Source organism: Arachis hypogaea, chromosome 11 (genome assembly GCF_003086295.3).
Source record: "Arachis hypogaea cultivar Tifrunner chromosome 11, arahy.Tifrunner.gnm2.J5K5, whole genome shotgun sequence".
In the NCBI taxonomy this organism is placed as follows: Eukaryota; Viridiplantae; Streptophyta; class Magnoliopsida; order Fabales; family Fabaceae; genus Arachis; species Arachis hypogaea.
In genome coordinates, this window is record NC_092046.1 from 57,912,025 (window position 1) to 57,936,464 (window position 24,440).

A 24,440-nucleotide genomic window follows, 5' to 3' on the forward strand; every position below is an offset into this window, starting at 1 on the left:
ATAATGACTAGATGTCCCATTCCTCTTCAATCCTTGGGTTAAATAGCATTAGAAATGAGTTGGATTGGGCCCACAAGGCTTTAGAATTTGCTGGCCACTAATTTGCTGTTAATGAATCACGTGCAAATCGGCACATACGCGTATATGCTGCGTGCGCGCCCCATAAACATGATGCAACTATAGCAAATCTTATATCATTTCGAAGCTCCGAATGTTATCTTTCCAACGCAACTGGAACCGTATCATTTGGACCTCTATAGCTCGAGTTATGGTCGATTAAGTGCGAAGAGGTCGGCTTGACAGCTTTGCGATTCCTTCATTTCTTCATGAGTTCTCCATTTTTACATGCTTTTCCTTCATTCCCTTGATCCAATCTTTGCCTCCTAAATCTGAAATCACTTAATAAAAATATCAAGGCATCTAATGGAATCAAGGTGAATTAAATTTAGCTATTCTAAGTCCTAAAAAGCATGTGTTCACTCTTAAGCACAATTAAAGGAGAATTTACAAAACCATGCTATTTCATTGAATAAATGTGGGTAAAAGGTGATAAAATCCCTTAAATGAAGCATAAGATAAACTCTACAAATGGGGTTTATCAGTGAGCACCACGCTTTCATATCATGGGTCACGCTTTGATAAGGCATGCTTCCTGGTTCTTTCTTTTCTTCATCATTTCTTCACCTACAAGTAATCAAAACAACCAATCAAAGCATCACCAAATTTACAAGGTTTCTAAATCATTCATAAAATTAACTAATTCTAGCTTAATCCCTATGATTTTATGTCAATTAAATGATGGTTGATTGGTTTAACATAGCCATGAAAATCCACTCCAAATCACTTACTTATTATGCAAGAAAGTGCATAAAACCTAATCAAACAAGTGAAAAATGCTTGAAAAGCTAGCATAAGATGACTTGTCATCAGAAGGCACCCACAGCACCACCATCAAGTCTACTGGTGCACGAAATTGTGATCTCCAGGCTCGAATAAATCCTGGTAATGGCTCCAGAGCTTGGTGCTCTGATCTTAATTCATAATTGTCACAACTTCGATACAACTAACCAGCAAGTGCACTGGGTCGTCCAAGTAATACCTTACGTGAGTAAGGGTCGAATCCCACGGAGATTGTTGGTATGAAGCAAGTTATGGTCACCTTGTAAATCTCAGTCAGGCGGATATAAAATAATCATGGAGTTTTCGAATATTAATTAATAAAATAGGGATAGAGATACTTATGTAAATCATTGGTAGGAATTTCAGATAAGCGAATGGAGATGCTTTTTGTTCCTCTGAACCGCTGCTTTCCTGCTATCTTCATCTAATCTGTCTTACTCCTTTCCATGGCTGGCTTTATGCAAGGGCATCACCGTTGTCAGTGGCTACATCCCCTCCTCTCAGTGAATAATATGCTCACGCACCCTGTCACGGCACGGCTATTCATCTGTCGGTTCCCGATCATGCTGGAATAGGATTCACCCTCCTTTTGCGTCTGTCACTAACGCCCATCACTCGCGAGTTTGAAGCTCGTCACAGTCATTCAATCATTGAATCCTACTCGGAATACCACAGACAAGGTTTAGACTTTCCGGATTCTCTTGAATGCCGCCATCATTCTAGCTTACGCCACGAAGATTCTGGTTAGGAGATCTGAGAGATACTCATTCTAGCTTAATTCATGTAGAACAGAAGTGTTTGTCAGGCACGCGTTCATAAGGGAGAAGGATGATGAGCGTCACACATAATCATCACCTTCATCACGTTCTTGGGTGCGAATGGATATCTTAGAAGCGAAATAAGAAGAATTGAATAGAAAAAAGTAGTACTTTGCATTAATCTTTGAGGAACAGCAGAGCTCCACACCTTAATCTATGGAGTGTAGAAACTCTACCGTTGAAAATACATAAGTGGAAGGTCCAGGCATGGCCGAGATGGCCAGCCCCCTAAACGAGATCAATAGTCTCCTAAGATGAACAATGGAATAAAACTGAGACCAAAGATGGTCAAAAAGACTAGTAAAAGGTCCTATTTATAATAAACTAGTCACTAGGGTTTACATGAGTAAGTAATTGATGCATAAATCCACTTCCTGGGCCCACTTGGTGTGTGTTTGGGCTGAGCCTGAGTGTTGCACGTGCAGAGGCCATTTGTGGAGTTGAACGCCAGTTTCTGTGCCAGTTTGGGCGTTCAACTCTGGTTTTGGATCCTTTTCTGGCGCTGGACGCCAGATTTGGGCAGAAGGCTGGCGTTGAACGCCAGTTTACGTCGTCAATTCTTGGCCAAAGTATGGACTATTATATATTGCTGGAAAGCCCTGGATGTCTACTTTCCAACGCAATTGGAAGCGCGCCATTGCGAGTTCTGTAGCTCCAGAAAATCCACTTTGAGTGCAGGGAGGTCAGAATCCAACAGCATCAGCAGTCCTTCTTCAACCTCTGAATCAGATTTCTGCTCAAGTCCCTCAATTTCAGCCAGAAAATACCTGAAATCACAGAAAAATACACAAACTCATAGTAAAGTCCAGAAATGTGAATTTAACATAAAAACTAATGAAAACATCCCTAAAAGTGACTAGATCCTACTAAAAACATACTAAAAACAATGCCAAAAAGCGTATAAATTATCCGCTCATCACAACACCAAACTTAAATTGTTGCTTGTCCCCAAGCAACTTAAAATCAAATAGGATAAAAAGAAGAGAATATACTATAAATTCCAAACTATCAATGAAACAGAGCTCCAATCATATGAGCGGGACTTATAGCTTTTTGCCTCTTGAATAGTTTTGGCATCTCACTTTATCCATTGAGGTTCAGAATGGTTGGCATCTATAGGAATTTCAGATTTCGAATAGTGTTATTGACTCTCCTAGTTCAGTATGATGATTCTTGAACACAGCTTCTTTATGAGTCTTGGCCGTGGCCCTAAGCACTTTGTTTTCCAGTATTACCACCGGATACATAAATGCCACAGACACATAATTGGGTGAACCTTCTCAGATTGTGACTCAGCTTTGCTAAAGTCCCCAATTAGAGGTGTCCAGGGTTCTTAAGCACACTCTTTTTTTTTTTTTTTTTTTTTTGCTTTGGACCTTGACTTTAACCGCTCAGTCTCAAGTTTTCACTTGACACCTACACGCCACAAGCACATGGTTAGGGACAGCTTGGTTTAGCCGCTTAGACCAGGGTTTTATTCCTTTAGGCCCTCCTATCCACTGATGCTCAAAGCCTTGGGATCCTTTTTATTTGCCCTTGCCTTTTGGTTTTAAGGGTTATTGGCTTTTTCTGCTTGCTTTTTCTTTTTCTTTCTATAATTTTTTTTTCGCCTATTTTTTTTTTCTGCAAGCTTTGTTCTTTGCTGCTTTTTCTTGCTTCAAGAATCATTTTTATGATTTTTCAGATTATCAAATAACATGTCTCCTAGTCATCATTCTTTCAAGAGCCAACATATTTAATATTCTTAAACAACAACTTCAAAAGACATATGCACTGTTCAAGCATTCATTCAGAAAACAAGAAGCATTGTCACCACATCAATATAATTAAGCTAAGTTCAAGGATAAATTCGAAACTCATGTACTTGTTCTTTTGAATTAAAACAGTTTTTATTTAAGAGAGGTGATGGATTCATAGGACATTCATAACTTTAAGACATAGTTACTACTACTAATGATCATGTAATGAAGACACAAACACAGATAAGCACATAACATAGAAAACGAAAAACAGAAGAGATAAGAACAAGGAAGGAATCCACCTTAGTGATGGTGGCGTTTCCTTCTTGAGGAACCAATGATGTCCTTGAGCTCTTCTATGTCTCTTCCTTGTCTTTGTTGCTCCTCCCTCATTGCTTTTTGATCTTCTCTTATTTTATGGAGCATGATGGAGTGCTCTTGATGTTCCACCCTTAGTTGTCCCATATTGGAACTCAATTCTCCTAGGGAGGTGTTGATTTGCTCCCAATAGTCTTGTGGAGGAAAGTGCATTTGAGGCATTTCCGGAATCTCATGGTGATGAGCTTCTTGCGCCTCTTGAGCTCCATGACTGGGCTCTCTTGCTTGCTCCATCTTTTTCTTAGTGATGGGCTTGTCCTCTTTGATGAGGATATCTCCCTCTATGTCAATCCCAGCTGAATTGCATAGGTGGCAAATGAGGTGAGGAAAGGCTAACCTTGCCATAGTGGAGGACTTGTCAGCCACCTTGTAGAGTTCTTGAGGTATAATCTCATGAACTTCCACCTCTTCTCCAATCATGATGCTATGGATCATGATGGCCCGGTCTATAGTAACTTCAGACCGGTTGCTAGTGGGAATGATTGAGCATTGAATAAACTCCAACCATCCTCTAGCTATAGGCTTGAGGTCCAATCTTCTTAGTTGAACCGGCTTGCCTTTGGAGTCAATCTTCCATTGAGCTCCTTCTACACATATGTCCATAAGGACTTGGTCCAACCTTTGATCAAAGTTGACTCTCCTTGTGTAGGGGCGTGCGTTCTCTTCCATGTATGGCAAGTTGAACGCCAACCTCACATTCTCCGGACTAAAATCTAAGTATTTCCCCCGAACCATTGTAACATAGTTCTTTGGATCTGGGTTCTTACTTTGATCATGGTTCTTGGTGATCCATGCATTGGCATAGAACTCTTGAACCATTAGGATGCCGACTTGTTGGATGGGATTTGTTAGAACTTCCCAACCTCTTCTTTGAATTTCATGTCGGATCTCCGGATACTCATTTCTTTTGAGTTTAAAAGGGACCTCAGGGATCACCTTCTTCTTGGCCACAACGTCATAGAAGTGGTCTTGATGGGCTTTGGAGATGAACCTTTCCATCTCCCATGACTCGGATGTGGAAGCTTTTGTCTTCCCTTTCCCTCTTCTAGAGGATTCTCCGGTCTTAGATGCCATCAATGGTAATGAAAAAACAAAAAAGCTATGCTTTTACCACACTAAACTTAGAATATTGCTCGCCCTCGAGCAATAAACAAAAGAATAGAAGAAGAAGAAATATGGAGAGGGAGAGGGAGATGTGGTTTCGGCCAAGGAGAGTGTAGAGGGCTGTGTTGTGTGAATTTGGTGAAGAATGGAGGTCTTTATATAGGGAATGGAGGGGGGGTTAAGGTTCGGGCATATGGGTGGGTTTGGGTGGGAAATTGGTTTTGAATTTTGAAGGTAGGTGGAGTTTATGAGGTAGGTTTATGGGGAAGAGGAGATGGATGTGAGTGGTGAAGGTTTAGTGGGGAAGAGAGATTGAGGTGATTGGTGAGGGGTTTTTTTGGGAAGAGTGTTTGTGGGATTGTGTGAAAGAGAGTGGTGAGAAGAAGTGAGTGGAGGTAGGTGGGGATCCTGTGGGGTCCACAGATCCTGAGTGGATCCTGTGGGGTCCACAGATCCTGAGTGGATCCTGTGGGGTTCACAGATCCTGAGGTGTCAAGGCATTTACATCCCTGCACCAATTTAGGCATGTAAAATGCCCTTGCACACAACTCTGGGCGTTCAGCGCCAGGTTGGTGCCCATTTTGGGCGTTCAACGCCCATTTGCTACCATTTCTGGCGTTGAACGCCAGAACCATGCTTGTTCTGGGCGTTCAGCGCCAGGATGCTCCCATTCTGGGCGTTCAGCGCCAGAACTATGCTCTGTTCTGGCGTTTGAACGCCAGACAGATGCTCCTCCAGGGTGTGATTTTTCTTCTGCTGTTTTTGATTCCGTTTTCAATTTTTCTATTTATTTTGTGACTCCACATGATCATGAACCTAAGAAAACATGAAAAACAATAAAGATAAGAATTAGATAAACATTGGGTTGCCTCCCAACAAGCGCTTCTTTAATGTCAATAGCTTGACAGTGGGCTCTCATGGAGCCTCACAGATGTGCAGAGCTTTGTTGAGACTCTCCAACACCAAACTTAGAGTTTGGATATGGGAGTTCAACACCAAACTTAGAGTTTGGTTGTGGCCTCCCAACACCAAACTTAGAGTTTGACTGTGGGGGCTCTGGTTGACTCTGCTTGGAGAGAAGCTTTTCCTGCTTCCTCTCTATGGTTGCAGAGGGAGATCCTTGAGTTTTGAATACAAGGGAGTTCTCATTCCATTGAAGGAATATGTCACCTCTGTCAACATCAACCACAGCTCTTGCTGTGGCCAGGAAAGGTCTTCCTAGGATGATGGATTCATCCTCTTCCTTTCCAGTATCCAGGACTATGAAATCAGCAGGTATGTAAAGGCCCTCAACCTTTACTAATACATCTTCTACTTGTCCATAAGCCTGTTTTCTTGAGCTGTCTACCATCTCCAGTGAGATTTTAGCAGCTTGCACCCCATAGATTCCCAGTTTCTCTATTATAGAGAGGGGCATGAGGTTTATCCCTGAACCAAGGTCTCACAGAGCCTTAAAGATCATGGTGCCTATGGTACAAGGGATTATGAACTTTCCAGGATCCTGTCTCTTCTGAGGCAATGTCAGTTGATCCAGATCACTTAGTTCATTGATGAACAAGGGAGGTTCAACTTCCCAAGTATCAATGCCAAATAATTTGGCATTTAGCTTCATGATTGCACCAAGAAACTTGGCAGTTTGCTCTTTAGTGACATCCTCATTCTCTTCAGAAGAGGAATACTCATCAGAGCTCATGAAGGGCATAAGGAGGTTCAATGGAATCTCTATGGTCTCTAGATGAGCCTCAGAGTCCTTTGGTTCCTCAGAGGGAAGCTCCTTATTGGTCACTGGACGTCCCAGGAGGTCTTCCTCCTTGGGATTCACGTCCTCTCCTCTCCTCACAGGTTCGGCCATGGCACTTATGTCAATGGCCTTGCACTCTCCTTTTGGGTTCTCTTCTGTATTGCTTAGGAGAGTACTAGGAGGGATTTCAGTGATCCTTTTACTCAGCTGGCCCACTTGTGCTTCCAGATTTCTAATGGAAGACCTTGTTTCATTCATGAAACTTACAGTGGCCTTAGATAGATCAGAGACTAGATTTGCTAAATTAGAAGCATTTTGTTCAGAGTTCTCTGTCTGTTGCTGAGTGGATGATGGAAAAGGTTTATTATTGTTAAACCTGTTTCTTCCACCATTATTAAAGCCTTGTTGGGGCTTTTGATCCTTCCATGAGAAATTTGGATGATTTCTCCATGTTGAGTTATAGGTGTTTCCATAAGGTTCACCTAAGTAATTTACCTCTGCTATTGCAGGGTTCTCAGGATCATAAGCTTCTTCTTCAGAAGATGCCTCTTGAGTACTGTTGGATGCAGCTTGCATTCCATGCAGACTCTGAGAGATCATATTGACTTGCTGAGTCAATATTTTATTCTGAGCCAATATGGCATTGATGAGCGGATATTTTATACGCTTTTTGGGGATAATTTCATATAGTTTTGAGTATGTTTTAGTTAGTTTTTAGTTTATCTCCAGTAGTTTTTAGGAAAAATTCATATTTCTGGACTTTACTATGAGTTGTGTGTTTTTCTGTAATTTCAGGTATTTTTCTGGCTGAAATTGAAGGAGCTGAGCAAAAATCTGATTCAGGCTGAAAAAGGACTGCTGATGCTGTTGGATTCTGACCTCCCTGTACTCAAAGTGGATTTTCTGGAGCTACAGAACTCGAAATGGCGTGATTCCAATTGCGTTGGAAAGTAGACATCCAGGGCTTTCCAGCAATGTATAATAGTCCATACTTTGCACAAGAATAGACGACGTAAACTGGCATTCAACGCCAGTCCTCTGCCCAATTCTGGCGTCCAGCGCCAGAAAAGGATCAAAAACTGGAGTTGAACGCCCAAACTGGCACAAAAACTGGCGTTCAACTCCACAAATGGCCTCTACACGTGAATTGCTTGAAGTCTCAGCCCCAGCACACACCAAGTGGGCCCCAGAAGTGGATCTCTGCATCATCCATCATAGTCCACTCATATTTTGTAACCCTAGGCTACTGGTTTAGTATTTAAACAACTTTTAGAGACTTATTTTGTATCCGATGACATTTTCAGATCTAAACTTTGTATTCTCTGACGGCATGAGTCTCTAAACCCCATTGTTGGGGGTGAGGAGCTCTGCTGTGTCTCGATGAATTAATGCAAGTATTTCTGTTTTCCATTCAAACACACTTGTTTCTATCTAAGATGTTCATTCGCGATTAACTGTGATGAAGGTGATGATCTGTGACATTCATCACCTTCCTCAAACCATGAACGTGTGCCTGACAACCACCTCCGTTCTATATCCGATTGAATGAGTATCTCTTAGATTCTTTAATCAGAATCTCCGTGGTATAAGCTAGAACTAATGGCAGCATTCATGAGAATCTGGAAAGTCTAAACCTTGTCTGTGGTATTCCGAGTAGGATTCAAGGATTGAATGACTGTGACGAGCTTCAAATTCCTGAAGGCTGGGCGTTAGTGACAGATGCAAAAGGATAGTAAATCCTATTCCAACCGGATCGAGAACCAACCGGTGATTAGCCGTGCTGTGACAGAGCACGTGAGCGTAGTTTTCACTGGAAGGATGGAAGGTAGCCATTGACAACGGTGATCTACCAACACACAGCTTGCCATAGGGGGACGTGCGTGCGTGAACAAGAAGACAGAGGAAAGCAGAGATTCAGAAGACAAAGCATCTCCAAAACTCCAACATATTCTCCATTACTGCACAACAAGTAACTTTTAATTTATGCTCTACTGGTTATTCACAATTCAATTGATAAACATAACTGACTTCCTGACTAAGATTTACAAGATAACCATAGATTGCTTCAAACCAACAATCTCCGTGGGATTCGACCCTTACTCACGTAAGGTATTACTTGGACGACCCAGTGCACTTGCTGGTTAGTGGTACGAGTTGTGAAAAGTGTAATTCATAATTCGTGCACCAAGTTTTTGGCGCCGTTGCCGGGGATTGTTCGTGTTTGAACAACTGACGGATTATTTTGTTGCTTAGATTAGGAAAAATCTTTCTTTTTTGGTTTAGAGTCTTTTATTATTTATCCATTGTTAAAACACTTTAAATTTATAACTCAGTTAGTTAAAACGTGGTGTTTATGTTCATGGTAATTGGCTATCATATTTTTTTAAAACCTTTTTCAAAAAGAATTTTTCTATTAAATCCTGTGCCAAACTTTAAGTTTGGTGTTTTCAAAAATAATCTTTCCTAAAATTTTCGAAAATTCCATAACTCATTTGGCTAGAGCGTTAATCTGTGTTCTTGGTAATTGGGTTAGAATCTTTTATACTCTTTTCAAAACCTTCTTTTTCATAAATAATATTTTCTCTACTAAATTGTGTGCCAAATTTTAAGTTTGGTGTTTTCTTGTTGAATTCCCTTTGGTTTTCGAAAATTTTGGTTTGGTTTTCAAAAAAATTTGAAGTTTGGTATTCTTTCTTCATGTTCTTGTGTTCTTGAGAGTCTTTAAAGTGTTCTTGAGTTTTCCTTGTGTCTTGATCTTAAAATTTTTAAGTTTGGTGTTCCTTGGTGTTTTCCCTCCAAATTTTTCGAAAACAAGGAGCATTAGATCTAAAAATTTTAAATCTTGTACTATCTTATTGTTTTTCTCTCTCCTCACTAAATTCAAAAATATCTTTTCAAAATATCTCTTCTAACTTCCTAACTTCTTATCTTTTCAAAATTTGTTTCAACTAACTAACTAACTTTTTGTTTGTTTCTTAACTTTTTCAAAACTACCTAACTAACTCTCCCTCTCTCTAATTTTCGAAAATATCTTCCCTCTTTTTCAAAAATTTCTTTTTTATTAACTAATTAATTTCTTTTTTTATAAACGAAAAAAAAAAGAAAAAAAAATATTTAACTTCAAAATTCAAATTCTTTTTAGTTATTTTATTTTATTTAAGTATTTACTTCTTATAAAATAAAATAAATAAAAAGGTAAATCAGTCCAAGTTATATCCATAGATCCATCATGGACATAACTGGAAATGAACAGTCCAGGAGGACTCTGCGGTCATATTCTAACCCCTCTACTGCTTCATATGGGAGTAGCATCTGCATACCCTCCATTGGAGTCAGTAGCTTTGAGTTGAACCCTCAGCTCATTATCATGGTGCAGCAAAGTTGCCAGTATTCCGGTCTTCCACAGGAAGAACCTACAGAGTTTCTGGCACAATTTTTACAAACTGCTGACACAGTACATGATAAGGAAATAGATCAGGATGTCTACAGACTATTACTGTTTCCATTTGCTGTAAAAGATCAAGCTAAGAGGTGGTTAAATAACCAACCTAAGGCCAGCATAAGAACATGGAAACAGCTGACAGAAAAATTCCTGAATCAATATTTCCCTCCAAAAAGGATGACACAGCTAAGGCTGGACATCCAAGGCTTTAAACAAGGAGATAATGAATCTCTTTATGATGCCTGGGAGAGATACAGAGAGATGCTACGAAAATGCCCCTCTGAAATGTTTTCAGAGTGGGTTCAGTTAGACATCTTCTACTATGGGCTTGCAGAAGGAGCTCAGATGTCTCTAGATTACTCAGCTGGTGGATCTATCCATATGAGAAAGACAATTGAAGAGGCTCAAGAGCTCATTGATACAGTTGCCAGGAATCAGCATCTGTATCTAAGCAGCAACCCTTCCATGAATGAAGAGGTTAAAACAGTAACTGCTGAATTCAGTACTGTAAAACAAGCTGCTGAATTCAATCAGCAATTAGATTTTCTAACAAAGCAGCTAGCTGAATTCAAAGACAGGTTACAGGAGACAAGGATAGCTAATATACATATGGACAAACAGTTTAAGCAAACAAAGCAGCAGCTATCAAAGCAAATAGCAGAAGAATGCCAAGCAGTTCAATTAAGAAGTGGGAAAACATTAAATACCCCACCTCAAGGCATCAAAAATTCAAGAAATGAGCAACCCACCAAAGATTCCCCTGAGGACAGTAAGAGCCCAGGGAAAAATAATTCTGGCACTAAAACGCCAGAAAATGGGTGGAAGCCTGGCGCTGAACGCCCAGACCATGCCCAAAACTGGCGTTCAGCGCCAGAAACAAGGCAGGATTGGCGTTCAACGCCAGAAATGGGCAAGAATCTGGCGTTGAACGCCCAAATGGGGCAGAATCCAGCGTTGAATGCCCAAAATAGGCACATTTCTGGCGTTCAGGCGCCAGGAACAGACAGTGAGCTGACGTCTAACGTCACTCCAGCTTCTGACTCTGGCACTCAATTGCCAGTGAGGGATCAGACACACACAAGTGCTGATAACAACCCCTCTAAAAAGGCTTCTTTAACCACTAAGGTTGAGGATTATAAAGCCAAGATACCTTATCCTCAAAAACTCCGAAAAGAGGAGCAGGATAAGCAATTTGCTCACTTTGCAGATTATCTAAGGACTCTTGAAATAAAGATTCCATTTGCAGAGGCACTTGAGCAAATACCTTCTTATGCCAAGTTCATGAAAGAGATCTTGAGTCATAAAAAGGAGTGGAGAGAAACAGAAAGAGTTCTCCTCACTGAAGAATGCAGTGCAGTCATTCTGAAAAGCTTTCCTGAAAAGCTTAAAGACCCTGGGAGTTTTCTGATACCATGCATATTAGAAGGTGATTGCACCAAGACAGCTTTATGCGATCTTGGGGCAAGCATCAACCTGATACCTGCATCCACTATCAGGAAGCTTGGCTTAACTGATGAAGTTAAACCAACCCGGATATGTCTCCAACTTGCTGATGGTTCCACTAAATACCCATCAGGCGTGATTGAGGACATGATTGTCAGAGTTGGGCCATTCGCCTTTCCCACTGACTTTGTTGTGCTGGAAATGGAGGAGCACAAGAGTGCTACTCTCATTCTAGGAAGACCCTTCCTAGCAACTGGACGATCCCTCATTAATGTCCAACAGGGGGAAATAACCCTGAGAGTCAATGATGATGAGTTTAAGTTGAACGCTGTCAAAGCCATGCAGCATCCAGACACATCAACAGACTGCATGAAAGTTGATCTCATTGACTCTTTGGTAGAAGAGATCAACATGGCTGAGAGTCTCGAATCAGAGTTGGAAGACATCTTTAAAGATGTTCAGCCTGATTTGGAGGATTCATAGGACATGAAAGAGCCTCTGAACTTTCTTCTGAAAGAGGAAAAACCTCCTAAACCCGAGCTCAAGCCACTACCACCATCCTTGAAATATGCATTTCTGGGAGAAGGTGACACTTTTCCAGTGATCATAAGCTCTGCTTTAAATTCACAGGAAGAGGAAGCACTTATTCAAGTGCTAAGGACACACAAGACAGCTCTTGGGTGGTCCATAGGTGACCTTAAGGGCATAAGCCCAGCTAGATGCATGCACAAAATCCTATTGGAGGATAATGCCAAACCAGTGGTTCAACCACAGAGGCGGCTAAATCCTGCCATGAAGGAAGTGGTGCAGAAAGAGGTCACCAAGTTACTAGAGGCTGGGATTATTTATCCTATTTCCGATAGCCCCTGGGTGAGCCCTGTTCAAGTCGTCCCAAAAAAGGGAGGCATGACAGTGATTCATAATGAAAAAAATGAACTGGTTCCTACAAGAACAGTTACAGGGTGGCGCATGTGTATTGACTACAGAAGACTCAATACAGCCACCAGAAAGGATCATTTTCCTTTACCATTCATAGACCAGATGCTAGAGAGACTAGCAGGTCATGATTATTACTGCTTTTTGGATGGCTATTCAGGCTATAACCAGATTGCAGTAGATCCCCAGGATCAAGAGAAAACAGCATTCACATGTCCATCCGGAGTGTTTGCTTATAGAAGGATGCCATTTGGGCTATGTAATGCGCCTGCAACCTTCCAGAGATGCATGCTCTCTATTTTCTCTGACATGGTGGAAAAATTTCTGGAAGTCTTCATGGATGACTTCTCAGTATATGGAGACTCATTCAGCTCCTGTCTTGATCACCTGAAACTTGTTTTGAGAAGATGCCAAGAAACCAACCTAGTTTTAAACTGGGAAAAGTGTCACTTCATGGTGACTGAAGGAATTGTTCTTGGGCATAAAATCTCAAACAAGGGAATAGAGGTGGATCAAGCAAAAATAGAGGTAATTGAAAAATTACCACCACCTGCCAATGTTAACGCAATCAGAAGCTTTCTGGGGCATGCAAGATTCTATAGGAGGTTTATAAAGGATTTTTCAAAAATCGCAAAACCTCTAAGCAATCTGCTAGCTGCTGACACGCCATTTGTGTTTGACACAAAATGCCTACAAGCGTTTGAAACGTTGAAAGCTAAGCTGGTCACAGCACCAGTCATTTCTGCACCAGACTGGACATTACCATTTGAGCTAATGTGTGATGCCAGTGATCATGCCATTGGTGCAGTATTGGGACAGAGGCATGACAAGCTTCTGCATGTCATTTATTATGCTAGTCGCATTTTAAATGATGCCCAAAAAAATTACACAACCACAGAAAAAGAATTACTTGCAGTGGTTTACGCCATTGACAAGTTCACATCATACTTAGTAGGATCAAAGGTGATTGTGTACACTGACCATGCTGCTCTTAAGTATCTACTCACAAAGCAGGATTCAAAACCCAGGCTCATCAGATGGGTATTGCTTCTGCAAGAGTTTGATATAGAAATAAGAGACAGAAAAGGGACAGAGAACCAAGTGGCTGATCATCTGTCCCGGATAGAGCCAGTGGAAGGGACGTCCCTCCCCTTTCTTGAAATCTCTGAGACGTTCCCTGATGAGCATCTATTTGCCATTCAGGAAGCACCATAGTTTGCCGATATTGCAAACTATAAAGCTGCAAGGTTCATACCCAAGGAGTACAGTAGAATACAAAAGAAGAAAATAGTTACTGATGCAAAGTACTACTTGTGGGATGAACCCTATCTCTTTAAGAGATGTGCAGACGGAATTATCCGTAGGTGTGTCCCCAGAGAGGAAGCACAGAGAATCCTATGGCATTGCCACGGATCTCAATATGGAGGCCATTTCGGAGGTGAGCGAACAGCCACCAAGGTCCTCCAATGTGGCTTCTATTGGCCCACACTCTATAAAGATTCCCGAGAGTTTGTACGTAACTGTGACAGTTGCCAAAGAGCTGGTAACCTGCCTCATGGTTACGCCATGCCTCAACAAGGGATCTTGGAAATAGAGTTGTTTGATGTATGGGGAATTGACTTCATGGGACCTTTCCCACCATCATACTCAAACACTTATATTCTGGTGGCAGTGGATTATGTATCAAAATGGGTTGAGGCTATTGCCACACCCAACAATGATACTAAAACAGTGCTGAAGTTCCTCCAGAAACATATTTTTAGCAGGTTTGGTGTCCCTAGAGTACTAATCAGTGATGGGGGCACTCACTTCTGCAATAAACAGCTTTACTCTGCCATGGTTCGGTATGGAATTCGCCACAAGGTGGCCACTCCATATCATCCACAAACCAATGGGCAAGCTGAAGTCTCTAATAGAGAATTAAAGAGAATCCTGGAACGGACAGTAAATACCCGTAGAAAGGATTGGGCACGGAGCTTGGATGATGCTCTGTGGGCCTACAGAACAACATTCAAGACCCCTATAGGGACCTCTCCATACCAACTGGTGTATGGTAAGGCATGTCACCTGCCCGTGGAACTGGAACATAAGGCCTACTGGGCAACCAGATTCCTAAACTTTGATGCCAAATTAGCTAGAGAAAAATGATTGCTCCAGCTAAATGAGCTAGAGGAATTCAGATTCACAGCTTTCGAAAATGCCAAGCTTTATAAAGAAAAATAAAAAAAATGGCATGACAGAAAGCTGTCATCTAGAATTTTTGAACCAGGACAAAAGGTCCTGTTGTTTAACTCTAGACTCAGGCTATTCCCCGGGAAACTGAAATCCCGGTGGAGGGGACCATACGTGATTACAAGTGTGTCACCATATGGTTATGTGGAGCTTCAAGATATTGATTCTGATAAGAAGTTCATTGTCAATGGACAGAGAATCAAGCATTATCTTGAAGGCAACACTGAGCAAGAATGCTCAAGGTTGAAGCTAGATTAAAAGCTCAGCAAGGTCCAGCTAAAGACAATAAAGAAGCGCTTGCTGGGAGGCAACCCAGCCATGGGGCAACCCAGCCATGGGGCAACAATCCTCTAAGCATTTTGCCCTATTTCTATCTTTATTTTTTATATAGAGTTCATTGACAACAAGGTAAATAATCATTTACAGAAGACCTCGGCACACAAAACAGAGTAAAAGAGCTCAATGGCAAGAAAACGCCAGTAAAGGGGCATTTTGGGCGTTCAGCGCCCAAAATGGGCATCCACTGGGCGCTGAACGCCAGTAATGGCAGCATTTGGGCGTTCAACGGCAGAAATGGCCACCCACTGGGCGTTGAACGCCCAGGAGATCACCATTTGGGCGCTGAACGCCCAAAACAGGCAGTGTTTGGGCGTTCAAACGCCAAGAGGACAGGGAGGAGCCAAATCCAGTTATCCCACATGTATTTCCATCTTAATTTTAAATTTTATGCTTCAATGCATGATTTTTACATGAACATATCAAGAACCCTGATTTCTAAAATCCTTAATCCATCTTTCCAAATTCAGTCCAACTCTTTTCAAAATCTTTTCTGAAAACAAATCTATCTTTTTCACTCAAAAATCTTTTCAACTAATCCATATCTTTTTCAAATATCCATATTATCTTTTTCAAAATTCAGAGTTATCTTTTTCAAAAATCTATCCTATCTTTTCAAAATCAAACTATATCTTCTATCTTATCTTTTTCAACTCAATCTTTTTATCTTATCTCTTCCAATTTTTCGAAAATCCACCCCCCACCCCTTTAAATTTGGGTTCGGCCTCCCCCCTCCTCCATCAACAAGTGCACCTCGATCTCCTTCTCTCCCTCTCCTTTCTTTCCTTTTGCTTGAGGACAAGCAAACCTCTAAGTTTGGTGTGTTTATCCGAGATCACTACTAAGATCATGGCTCCCAAAGGGAAACAATCCACTCCAAGAGGCAAGAAAGAGAGCGTTCCAAAATCACTTTGGAATCAAGGGAAGTTCTTATCTAAAGAACATTCAGACCATTATCTTAAAGTAATGGGTCTGAGATCAGTGATCCCGGAAGTAAGATTCGATCTGAAAGAAGATGAATATCCGGAGATCCAGGAGCAAATTCGAATCAGGAACTGGGAAGTCCTAGCTAATCCTGAAATGAAAGTAGGAAGGAACATGGTCCAGGAGTTCTATGCTAACATGTGGCAGACTGACAAGCAAAGACTATCTGGAACTGCATGCTACGAATTTCGGACCATGGTCAGGGGAAAGATTGTTCATACCACCCCTGACAAGATTAGAGAGATATTAAAGCTACCTCAGTTAAAGGATGATCCAGACTCCTTCAACAGGAGGATGATGAGAGCAGACATTGGCCTGGATAAGATTCTAGAAGACATATGTATCCCTGGAGCCAGGTGGACCACCAACACAAAGGGCGTCCCAAATCAACTCAAGAGGGAGGATCTCAAACCAGTTGCCAGAGGATGGCTGGACTTCATTGGGCGTTCTCTGTTGCCCACTAGCAACCGTTCTGAAGTCACAGTTAAAAGAGCAGTGATGATTCATTGCATCATGACTGGGAAGGAAGTGGAGGTTCATCAGCTGATTTCCACTGAACTCTACAAGATAGCTAATAAAAATTCAAGAGAGGCCAGGTTGGCTTATCCAAGCGTGATTTCTCTGCTCTGCAAGGACGCTGGAGTCAAGATGGGAATAACTGAATATATCCTAATTGAAAAGTCTATCACCAAGGCATCAATGGAGGGACAACAAGCACAGGAGGATCCTATCAAGAAGAGAGCACAGGAATTCCTCCCAGAGATTCCTCAAGCAGAATATTGGGAATATCTTGAGACATCTATCACCAAGATACAAGAAGCTATGGATCAAATAATAAAACAACAGAAGGAACACAGTCAAATGCTGACCCATATGTTTAAAGAACAAGAGGAGCAGGGACGTGACTTAAGGGAACTGAAGCGCCAAAAGTCTTCTGTAATACCAAGCCTCCCAAGGATCAGAGGAACTCCCATACCCCCAGAATAAAGGTTGTTAATTTCCAATTTCTGCCTTAACTCTGTGACAGTGTCCTTATAAAAAGTTTACCTTAGAAGTCATATAATAGTAATTAGTATCTATTTGATTTTATCTCCAATTAAGCTATAGTTTATTTTTCTCATCATCATTAAACATGAATAAAATAGTAGATCTTTTGAATAAGAAGCAATAAAATTTCGAGTTTAATAAAAGAAATTCTAATTGGTTAAATGTGGTGGCAATACTTTCTGTCTTCTGAATGAATGCTTGAACAGTGCATATGTCTTTTGAATTTGTTGTTTAAGACTGTTAAATATGTTGGCTCTTGAAAGAATGATGAACATGAGACATGTTATTGATAATCTGAAAATAAAAAAAAATGATTCTTGAAGCAAGAAAAAGCAGCAAAGAACAAAGCTTACAAAAAAAAAATAAAAAAAAAAGAGAAAAAGAAAAAGAAGAAAAAAAGAAAAAGAAAAAGCAAGCAGAAAAAGCCAATAACCCTTAAAACCAAAAGGCAAGGGCAAACAAAAGGGATCCCAAGGCTTTGAGCATCAGTGGATAGGAGGGCCTAAAGGAATAAAATCCTGGTCTAAGCGGCTAAACCAAGCTGTCCCTAACCATGTGCTTGTGGCGTGAAGGTGTCAAGTGAAAACTTGAGACTGAGCGGTTAAAGTCAAGGTCCAAGCGAAAAGAAGAGTGTGCTTAAGAACTCTGGACACTTCTAATTGGGGACCTTAGCAAAGCTGAGTCACAATCTGAAAAGGTTCACCCAGTTATGTGTCTGTGGCATTTATGTATCCGGTGGTAATACTGGAAAACAAAGTGCTTAGGGCCACGACCAAGACTCATAAAGAAGCTGTGTTCAAGAATCATCACACTGAACTAAGAGAATCAATAACACTATCTGAATTCTGAGTTCCTATAGATGCCAATCACTCTGAGCTTCAATGGATAAAGTGAGATGCCAAAACTGTTCAGAAGCAAAAAGCTACTAGCCCCGCTCATCTAATTAGAATCTGAGCTTCATTCAAAAACTCTGAGATATTATTGCTTCTCAACCTATTAGTCTTCTATTTTATTTGTCTAGTTGCTTGAGGACAAGCAACAGTTTAAGTTTGGTGTTGTGATGAGCGGATATTTTATATGCTTTTTGGGGATAATTTCATATAGTTTTGAGTATGTTTTAGTTAGTTTTTAGTTTATCTCCAGTAGTTTTTAGGAAAAATTCATATTTCTGGACTTTACTATGAGTTGTGTGTTTTTCTGTAATTTCAGGTATTTTTCTGGCTGAAATTGAAGGAGCTGAGCAAAAATCTGATTCAGGCTGAAAAAGGACTGCTGATGCTGTTGGATTCTGACCTCCCTGTACTCAAAGTGGATTTGCTGGAGCTACAGAACTCGAAATGGCGTGATTCCAATTGCGTTGGAAAGTAGACATCCAGGGCTTTCCAGCAATGTATAATAGTCCATACTTTGCACAAGAATAGACGACGTAAACTGGCGTTCAACGCCAGTCCTCTGCCCAATTCTGGCGTCCAGCGCCAGAAAAGGATCAAAAACTGGAGTTGAACGCCCAAACTGGCACAAAAACTGGCGTTCAACTCCACAAATGGCCTCTACACGTGAATTGCTTGAAGTCTCAGCCCCAGCACACACCAAGTGGGCCCCAGCACACCAAGTGGGCCCCAGAAGTGGATCTCTGCATCATCCATCATAGTCCACTCATATTTTGTAACCCTAGGCTACTGGTTTAGTATTTAAACAACTTTTAGAGACTTATTTTGTATCCGATGACATTTTCAGATCTAAACTTTGTATTCTCTGACGGCATGAGTCTCTAAACCCCATTGTTGGGGGTGAGGAGCTCTGCTGTGTCTCGATGAATTAATGCAAGTATTTCTGTTTTCCATTCAAACACGCTTGTTTCTATCTAAGATGTTCATTCGCGATTAACTGTGATGAAGGTGATGATCTGTGACATTCATCACCTTCCTCAAACCATGAACGTGTGCCTGACAACCACCTCCGTTCTATATCCGATTGAATGAGTATCTCTTAGATTCTTTAATCAGAATCTCCGTGGTATAAGCTAGAACTAATGGCAGCATTCATGAGAATACGTAAAGTCTAAACCTTGTCTGTGGTATTCCGAGTAGGATTCAAGGATTGAATGACTGTGACGAGCTTCAAACTCCTGAAGGCTGGGCGTTAGTCACAGATGCAAAAGGATAGTAAATCCTATTCCAACCGGATCGAGAACCAACCGGTGATTAGCCGTGCTGTGACAGAGCACGTGAGCGTAGTTTTCACTGGAAGGATGGAAGGTAGCCATTGACAACGGTGATCCACCAACACACAGCTTGCCATAGGGGGACGTGCGTGCGTGAACAAGAAGACAGAGGAAAGCAGAGATTCAGAAGACAAAGCATCTCTAAAACTCCAACATATTCTCGATTACTGCACAACAAGTAACTTTTAATTTATGCTCTACTGGTTATTCACAATTCAATTGATAAACATAATTGACTTCCTGACTAAGATTTACAAGATAACCATAGATTGCTTCAAACCAACAATCTCCGTGGGATTCGACCCTTACTCACGTAAGGTATTACTTGGACGACCCAGTGCACTTGCTGGTTAGTGGTACGAGTTGTGAAAAGTGTAATTCATAATTCGTGCACCAGGCATTCAGAGTATCAACCTCAAGAACTCCCTTCTTCATAGGCGTCCCATTACTCACATGATTCCTTTCAGAAGTGTACATGAACTGGTCATTAGCAACCATGTCAATGAGTTCTTGAGCTTCTGCAGGCGTTTTCTTTAGGTGAATGGATCCACCTGCAGAAGTGTCCAGTGACATCTTTGATAGCTCAGATAAACCATCATAGAATATATCCAGGATGGTCCATTCTGAAAGCATGTCAGAAGGACACTTTTTGGTCAACTGTTTGTATCTTTCCCAAGCTTCATAGAGGGATTCACCTTCTTTCTGTCTGAAGGTTTGAACATCAGCTCTAAGCTTGCTCAGCTTTTGAGGAGGAAAGTACTTGGCTAAGAAAGCCGTGACCAGCTTATCCCAAGAGTTCAGGCTGTCTTTGGGTTGAGAATCCAACCATAATCTAGCTCTGTCTCTTACAGCAAAAGGGAAAAGCATGAGCCTGTAGACTTCAGGATCTACTCCATTAGTCTTAACAGTATCACATATCTGCAAGAATTCAGTCAAGAACTGAAAAGGATCTTCAGATGGAAGTCCATGAAACTTGCAGTTCTGCTGCATCAGAGAAACTAATTGAGGTTTCAGCTCAAAGTTGTTTGCTCCAATGGCAGGAATGGAGATGCTTCTTCCATGTAAATTGGAATTAGGTGCAGTAAAGTCACCAAGCATCTTCCTTACATTATTATTATTTTCGGCTGCCATCTCCTCTTCCTGTTCGAAAATTTCTGAAAGGTTATCTCTGGATTGTTGTATTTTAGCTTCTCTTAATTTTCTCTTCAGAGTCCTTTCAGGTTCTGGATCTGCTTCCACTAGAGTGTTCTTATCCTTGCTCCTGCTCATATGACAAAGAAGAAGGCACAGAAAAATAATAATAATAATGGAGATCCTTTATACCACAGTATAGGGATTCCTGTGTGAGTGGAAGAAGAGGGGGAGATAAAGAATGTGATGTAAAGGAAGAAACACAACTGTACGGATGGAAGAGATGTGAGATGAGATGTTAGGATATGAATGAATAAATAAAATAGGATGGAGGAGGGATAATTTTCGAAAATTATTTTGAAAAAGAGTTAGTGATTTTTGAAAAATGGTTTTTGAAAAATGTTAGAAATTTTCGAAAATTAAGATTTTAAAAATTAAAATAATTAATAAATTAAAAAGAAATTTTGAAAAAGAGGGGAGATATTTTCGAAAATTAGAGAGAGAGAGTTAGTTAGGTAGTTTTGAAAAAGTTAAGAAACAAACAAAAAGTTAGTTAGTTAGTTGAAACAAATTTTGAAAAGATAAGAAGTTAGAAAAGATATTTTGAAAAGATATTTTTGAAAAAGATAAGATAAGAAGATATTTTTGAAAAGATATGATAGAAATTAGTTTTTGAAAAAGATTTGATTTTTAAAATCTCAATTAATGACTTGATTCATAAGAAATCACAAGATATGATTCTAGAACTCAAAGTTTGAATCTTTCTTAACAAGCAAGTAACAAACTTCAAATTTTTGAATCAAAACATTAGTTGATTATGTTATTTTCGAAAATTTGATATAAAAATAAGAAAAAGATTTTTGAAAAATATTTTTAAAATTTTCGAAAATAACTAAGAATTTTGAAAAAGATTTGATTTTTGAAAAAGATTTTGAAAAAGATAAGATTTTCAAATTGAAAATTTGATTTGACTCATAAGAAACAACTAGATTTTAAAAATTTTTGAAAAAGTCAACTCAAATTTTCGAATTTGATGAGAGAAAAAGGGAAAGATATTTTTTTGATTTTTGAATTTTTATGAAAACATGAAAATTATGCAATGCATGAAATTTTTAGATCAAAACAATGAATGCATGCAAGAATGCTATGAATGTCAAGATGAACACCAAGAACACTATGAATGTCATGATGAACATCAAGAACATATTTTTGAAAAATTTTTAATGCAAAGAAAATATGCAAGACACCAAACTTAGAATTCTTTAATGCTTAGGCACCAAGAATTCAAGAATGCATATGATAAACATGAAAAGACACAAAACAAAAAATCATCAAGATCAAACAAGAAGACTTACCAAGAACAACTTGAAGATCATGAAGAACACCATGAATGCATGAAATTTTCGAAAAATGCAAGATGCACATGCAGATGACACCAAACTTATGATATGACTCAAGACTCAAACAAGAAACACAAAATATTTTTTATTTTTATGATTTTCTAATTTTTTTGGATTTTTTTCGAAAATAGTATGAAAAAGAAAAATAAGGATTCTAAAATTTTTAATATGAATTCTAGGAATCTTGCCATGTTAGTCTAAAGCTTCAGTCCAGGAATTAGACATGGCTCACTAGCCAGCCAAGCTTTCAATGAAAGCTCCAGTCCAAAACACTAGACATGGCCAATGGCCAGCCAAGCTTTAGTCTTTAACACGAGAGTATATTGCTCTTTATAACAAATTGCAAGCCTCAGTCCAAATAAATTTAGACATGGCTTTACAGCCAGTCAGGCTTCACATGCTTCATGAAACACTAGAATTCATTCTTAAAAATCTTGAATCAAATTTTTGAAAACATTTTTATATTTTTCGAAAACAAAAGAGAAAAATTTTTTTGAAAATATTTTTGAAAGATTTTTGAAAAGAAAACGAAAAGAAGGTTACCCAATCTGAGCAACAAGATAAACCGTCAGTTGTCCAAACTCAAACAATCCCCGGCAACGGCGCCAAAAACTTGGTGCACGAAATTGTGATCTCCAGGCTCGAATAAATCATGGTAATGGCTCCAGAGCTTGGTGCTCTGATCTTAATTCATAATTGTCACAACTTCGATACAACTAACCAGCAAGTGCACTGGGTCATCCAAGTAATACCTTACGTGAGTAAGGGTCGAATCCCACGGAGATTGTTGGTATGAAGCAAGCTATGGTCACCTTGTAAATCTCAGTCAGGCGGATATAAAATAATCATGGAGTTTTCGAATATTAATTAATAAAATAGGGATAGAGATACTTATGTAAATCATTGGTAGGAATTTCAGATAAGCGAATGGAGATGCTTTTTGTTCCTCTGAACCGCTGCTTTCCTGCTATCTTCATCCAATCTGTCTTACTCCTTTCCATGGCTGGCTTTATGCAAGGGCATCACCGTTGTCAGTGGCTACATCCCCTCCTCTCAGTGAATAATATGCTCACGCACCCTGTCACGGCACGGCTATTCATCTGTCGGTTCCCGATCATGCTGGAATAGGATTCACCCTCCTTTTGTGTCTGTCACTAACGCCCAGCACTCGCGAGTTTGAAGCTCGTCACAGTCATTCAATCATTGAATCCTACTCGGAATACCACAGACAAGGTTTAGACTTTCCGGATTCTCTTGAATGCCGCCATCATTCTAGCTTACGCCACGAAGATTCTGGTTAGGAGATCTGAGAGATACTCATTCTAGCTTAATTCATGTAGAACAGAAGTGTTTGTCAGGCACGCGTTCATAAGGGAGAAGGATGATGAGCGTCACACATAATCATCACCTTCATCACGTTCTTGGGTGTGAATGGATATCTTAGAAGCGAAATAAGAAGAATTGAATAGAAAACAGTAGTACTTTGCATTAATCTTTGAGGAACAGCAGAGCTCCACACCTTAATCTATGGAGTGTAGAAACTCTACCGTTGAAAATACATAAGTGGAAGGTCCAGGCATGGCCGAGATGGCCAGCCCCCTAAACGAGATCAATAGTCTCCTAAGATGAACAATGGAATAAAACTGAGACCAAAGATGGTCAAAAAGACTAGTAAAAGGTCCTATTTATAATAAACTAGTCACTAGGGTTTACATGAGTAAGTAATTGATGCATAAATCCACTTCCTGGGCCCACTTGGTGTGTGTTTGGGCTGAGCCTGAGTGTTGCACGTGCAGAGGCCATTTGTGGAGTTGAACGCCAGTTTCTGTGCCAGTTTGGGCGTTCAACTCTGGTTTTGGATCCTTTTCTGGCGCTGGACACCAGATTTGGGCAGAAGGCTGGCGTTGAACGCCAGTTTACGTCGTCAATTCTTGGCCAAAGTATGGACTATTATATATTGCTGGAAAGCCCTGGATGTCTACTTTCAAACGCAATTAGAAGCGCGCCATTTCGAGTTCTGTAGCTCCAGAAAATCAACTTTGAGTGCAGGGAGGTCAAAATCCAACAGCATCAGCAGTCCTTCTTCAACCTCTGAATCAGATTTCTGCTCAAGTCCCTCAATTTCAGCCAGAAAATACCTGAAATCACAGAAAAACACACAAACTCATAGTAAAGTCCAGAAATGTGAATTTAACATAAAAACTAATGAAAACATCCCTAAAAGTGACTAGATCCTACTAAAAACATACTAAAAACAATGCCAAAAAGCGTATAAATTATCCGCTCATCATCTACCAACTTCATCAACTTCTTTACCGTTTCTCTGGTTACTTCCAGATTTATTCCGAGACATCTTGCACGATATCCACCACATGGAGCATCTTGAACACAAGCGTTTTGAGTGGATGGTGGCAAAGCTAAAAGGAAGAGATCCCGGCCCAAATCCTGAGGCTTCATCTAAGCTAGTTAGGGAGGAGCATGATGAAGGTGACCAACCCATTTTCGAGACCACCGGCTGAAGGTGGACCCCCGAAGTTATCTTTCTCCCGGATCGTAAGCATGCACGGAGGACCGTGGACGAATTA

At 40.3% G+C, this 24,440-nt stretch overlaps 1 non-coding gene across 1 annotated transcript; it reads left to right on the forward strand.

The window, feature by feature from the left end:
- Window positions 1-19,951: 19,951 nt before the first annotated feature.
- LOC112724581 (small nucleolar RNA R71) lies at window positions 19,952-20,059 on the forward strand. The gene has a single exon (XR_003163737.1). It is a non-coding gene; the product is annotated as a small nucleolar RNA R71 (small nucleolar RNA).
- Window positions 20,060-24,440: the final 4,381 nt, after the last annotated feature.